Genomic DNA, 5,486 nt, shown 5'->3' on the forward strand with positions numbered 1-5,486 from the left:
GCTAGGGCGCGGGGCGAGTGGGAGGCTCCCCCATGCCGCCTGTGCGCACACCGGCCACACGCCGGGGCCCCGGCTCGGCCCGCCGCCCGCGCCGCTGCTCCGCGGGGAGAGCGAGCCTGGATCTCCCGCTGTCGCCTCGCCCCTAGCCCCTCGCCCGCCCGCAGCGGCACCGCAGCCGCTGCGCCGGTTCCTCCTCCCCTTTCCTCTTTTCCTTCTCCTCCTTCGCCTCGTCTGGAGCTGAGGTTGGCAAACCAGCACCTGCTGCTGGAGATCACCGAGAACTGAAACAGGAAACCCCGAACCCAGGGGAAAACCCGGGAGGCGTGGGGAGGGGTGAGGGGAGCTGCTGGAACCTGTCGGGCTTGGCCGGGCCACTGCGGCCGCAGGAGGTTCCCGCTCCGCCTCTTCTCGCGCCCAGCCCAGGGGTCCCGACCTCCCCGCTCCGCTCCCCCTGCCCGGGCCGGCGGCGCCTCTCGGCTCAGCTACGTCTCCTCCACCCGGCAGTACCACGGATCATTCCCTGGGCAGCAAGGGAATCGAGCGGCTGCCTTCCTTTCCCGTGCTAGTTTGCTTGTTATCAATATTCCGTAATGAGGAAAAACCACACCCGGCATTAGCAAGACCAATAAGGGAATTTAAACAAATGAAGCTGTTGGGATTTTACCCAGGGGAAGGACTTCTTTCAGTAAGGAAACTGGCCTTGTTGGAAGTGGCAACATGTCCAAATTGAGGTGAAAGTCAGGTTGAATCCAGATCTCCTTCTGGAGGTTGGGAGGAGAGCCCTCTGCACGGAGGTGGGCTCCTGAGTTGCAAGTGTGGAAGCACTGAGAGCAGCAGGCCTTTCTACTTCTGTGAATTGTCCAACACCCAGCACAATCTAGGCCAACATTTCAGAAATGTTCAAATCATCTCACTCACCTGCCTGTGGAATTGTCACCAGGCGTGTCACTCATAGCCTTGGGCAGGATGCATCTGCTTTTGGAGTGAGAGGGAAAGGAACATCTCTGTCCCTGGATTGTGCCTCTACCACGTGCCACAGACCTGGCAGCTGCTTTAAGTGCATTATCTCGTTTAAGTGTCACCACAGCCACCTGAGCTAGGTGTTATAATCCCCTTTATCCCACAGAATATTGAGATTAGAAAAATTTCCCAAAAGTACACAGCTTGCATAGGAAGGATCCAGGTCTGTCTGCATCCAAAGAACATATTTGTTTCAGTGGACCTGAGTTCACACCTTTAATCACACTTTTCACCCTTAACAAAATTATTTCTTGCCTCTCTGAATTGTTTTTAGTGAGGGCATACTTGCTTTAAGCATGGATCAGTTGAATCTGATTGGGCTGCTTAATGGTAGTGATATCCGTGATGCTTACTGGGGTTTAAACTTTATAGTTTCTCTATTTTAAAAAACCCTGCTTTTATGGCTCAGTTGAGCAGCATAGATGTCCCCACCTCATTGGCCAGCATCTGTTGCTCTTTAGCTATGGATGATATGGGGTCCCAGCTGAGAGCATCCTGCTGGCTGGTGTCCATGGCATAGTGACACTGCGAGATGAAAGGAGAGCATCTCACTGAGCCTGCTTTCCACTACAGCAGGCCAGTCTTGGAGCCTAGTAAATGAAATAGTAGACTGGTAGGTTTTGTTGGGGGCATATGAGAATTCTCTGGTCCACATTTTTAGTACCACCTTAGGAAGTTTGGCAACCTTCTGTCTGCAGCCAGATCAGTTTGAATTGGCAGGAAGGGAGGGATGCTCAGGAAAGAATTCCCTGTTCACTGAGCCAAACCCTCAGAAGCCTCTTGAGCAGTATTAGGGAGTGGCAGGGACTTAGAAAGAGGCTGGCTTGGCTGACAACAATACGTGATGGCATCTATGGCATGATTTTAGTGAGACAGGAAGTTCCCCTATTCCATAATGTACCACCCACACAGTCTACTTATTTCTCTCAGTTGACTCAGCTGAATTCCACTCAATATTGATAAAGCATGGTTATGGGCCAAGGCACTATACTAGGAACTTTGGAAGTGAGAAGTATGAATAACTATTACAGTTGCTAACATTTAGTGAGTGCTTATCATGTTCCAGGTACTATTCTGAGCACTTTGCATATATTCTCTCACATAACACCCACAAAACCCCTACAAGGAAATAACTATCACTGTTTCCATTTCACAAATAAGAAAACTGAGACCAAGGTTAAGGTCAGTAAATAACAGTGCAAGGATTAAAACACAGGCATTCTAACCCTACAATTCAGGACTCATTACGTGAATGATAGAGTAACTGCCCTTAATTACCTTACTATGTAGTTGGGAGATAAAAACATATGAAAGTTAAAAGAAAACTAAGAAGGCAAGAGAATTCTTAACTGTTAAATATGTGTCACGGGTAATAAATGCAATGAAGTTTCAGAGGACAGAGGAATCACTTTAGGTTGGAATGGTTGGAAAGACATAGAAGATGATTCTGGGTTTCAAAAAGGGGAAATTTAAGCTAGATAATGAAGATGGATAGTATTTTGATAAGCAGAGAGGATAAGGAAGGGCATATGAGTGGTACAGCATAAACAAAAATAGAATGCCAGGGAAATCTGGAAAATAGGGATAAAAGAAGCTGGAAAGGAAAATTAGGAACAAATTACACAGATTTGCAAATAAGAGAGGCAGAGAGACAGACAGAGACAGGCAGACAGACAGAGACAGAGTTTGAGCTCAATGTATCCTATATACACTGTGAAGTCTGTGAAGGTTTTGAACAGAAGGTAACATGGAGAACATGCCAATTTAGTAAACCCAATACTGTATTGGTTATTGGATAGTTTGGAAAAGGCAAGGACTGAAGCAGGGAAACAAGTTTGAAGGCCAGTATGGGAGCACTGACAGGGAATAATGAAGAAATCGTGAGGGAAGTGAGGAAGGGACCAGTTAGTGAGACATTGTGACTTAAAAAAATCACTGAGGCTTTGTAAATGATTGGATACATTTGATGGAGATGAAGCTAAGAAAAGGGAGAAGTCCAAAATGACTTGGGGGTGTGAATATGAAACCTGTAATATTACCGACTGGGAAAGAAGGGAAGTTAGGGATAGAGGAACTACTGTTTTGAGCAAATGTTTAGAGGAATTTGGTTTTAGGCATGTATTTGTGGTAATAGTGGGGATATGTTTGTGGAAACGTTTCATAGTATTATCTAGAAAAGGCAGGGAGTTGGGTAAATGAGGCTTTTATCTGCTACTGAGAGAGTAAGTATGAACACTTTAAATGGTCGCTGTTATAACAATAACCAACTATGGTTTTCATCTTAAATAAACCAGAGTTGAAAGAAAATTTCAATCTCAGATAAATGAGCATTAGGGAATTCCTCTCCTCTTTACTCCAAGTTCTATTTACTTAAAAGGAAAAGAAAATGTATAGGAAAGAAATTTCATGCTTCAGAGAATGTCAGACTGATGAAAGAAAACTTAGAGATCATTGAATCTGACCTCTCTTTTCAGTTTGCGAATGGTGAAAATGAGGATCAAAATTTTGAATGTCTGATACTAAAACTTCGAAATAGGCTTTAGGCAAGTATGGCACATTTGCTATTATCAATTCTGGATAGCCCGTTTGTATTTTATTTGTAAACTCAAGTCTGGACCTAGAATTGTGACTTCGAGTTGCACATAATTAAACAATTTGAGTGGCTATGGATCCATAATAAGCAAAGCCCTGGAATAGCCTCACTAGTTAAAAGCAAACGCTTTGGAAAGGACGGGTTGTGAGCAGAAGGTGGGAGAGAGAATGGTTGCAATGTCAGCAGTTCTTTCTAAAATGTAGCTCCCAAATAGACTACCTCACACTGAGATTCACATTTGAACCTTAAAAGACAGAGTTTCAGGTGCCCATCACCCCCTACTTGGCTGCCTCAGCCTTGATTTTCCAACTGCCCAACCACCTTATCTAAGACCTCTCGGAGCTTCAAAAGTGATGGCCCATAAGTCACCCTCAGTTTCAAAACTGGCACACAACCCTGGAAACTACTACTAGTTCTATCCAGAGCTAGTGGTGTCCTTAGGAATTTTCTGATTGAAAAATGTGTGGACCCACTGGTTACACTTGGTGATGCAAGAGAATTATTTCTCTTGTTCTCACATCTCCTACTTTATCATTTATGCCAAAACACTTACCTTAGTTAAAGCGATGTTAATAGTCCCTTGGATGCACCTTCCTCTCCAGCTCTTTGTCCAGCACTTGATTTCCTCTGATTGAAGAGCTTCACACACATAGCCAGGTGACTACTGTGATTTTTCATTCACAGTTTCTTTTATGTCTTTCAGAGAAGTTCTGGTTAATTCCAACAGCCCATGAAATGTAATGTTTCCTTAATATTATTACCCTAAATGACCACTTCCCATGCACATGATCTATATAAGACGGACATGGAAGGATACAACACACTCTTGCCCATGTGCTTCAGTGATTGGTTAGTTGCTTTTCAGTACTGAGCTCTTGGGGAAAGGAACTAGATGGCACGAGATACAGGCTGTTGGCCAATCCCAGGGCTTTTTTCTTTTGATGAGTTACCACAGGATTCCATACTAGCAGCATGACTCTGGTTTTCAGCATGTGGGAAGCCAGGCAGCAAGGTTTTCAATATGCTTGTGTCATACAGTTGTGTGCTTGTTCTTCTACCGGAGCCAGACAGTGTGGCTGCCCTAATTTCACCATATTTTACCAACACAGAAATTTTGAAAACAGTAAACACTTAAAATAAGAAATGCTCCTAAGGTGGCATTTTGCCATCTTGACAAAGATCACACCTGTCATTGTAGTTCACCCTGCCCAGAAGTTTAAAAATTTTTGTTTCAACATGGAATTTTAAGTGTACCAAAAACATCCTCATCACCTCTGAAAGCATCTGTTGTTTTATAAGGAAATTGGTATATAGAATTACAAATGTACAAAACTGAGATGGTAGTTGGAAACATAATTATGGAAATTTCAGGTTAGAGTACATCTTATGTTAAAAGGCTATATCCAAGACTATTAATTGCATTATTACTTACAAAGTCAAAAAATTAGAATCAATTTAAAAGTCCATTAATAGGAAACTATTTAAATAAGTTGCAGTGTTGCCATATATTAGGATGCCATTCACCTATTAAAGAGAGTAAAGTGGCTCTATGGGTATGGAATAAACTTCAAGACCCACTGTTTATTGGAAAAGTAAGGTACAGTATATAATAGTATGCTACCATTTGTGAGAAAGACAAAGAATGTCTCTGTGTTTGCTTATACATGCATGTAATATCTCTGGGAGGGCACACAAGAAACTGCTAAGTGTTGTCTTGGGCAGGGGAACTGGATGATTTGAAAGAAAGGGTGGAAGAGAGATTCACTTTTTAGTCTATACCCAATAATGGCTATGGAATTTTAAATTGGATACTTGAATTAGCTATTTGAAAAAAAAGTCTTTTAAGTCTACACTCATTGGTGATGGGTACTAT

Source organism: Lipotes vexillifer, unplaced genomic scaffold (assembly GCF_000442215.2).
Source record: "Lipotes vexillifer unplaced genomic scaffold, Lipotes_vexillifer_v1.1 scaffold1023, whole genome shotgun sequence".
In the NCBI taxonomy this organism is placed as follows: Eukaryota; Metazoa; Chordata; class Mammalia; order Artiodactyla; family Lipotidae; genus Lipotes; species Lipotes vexillifer.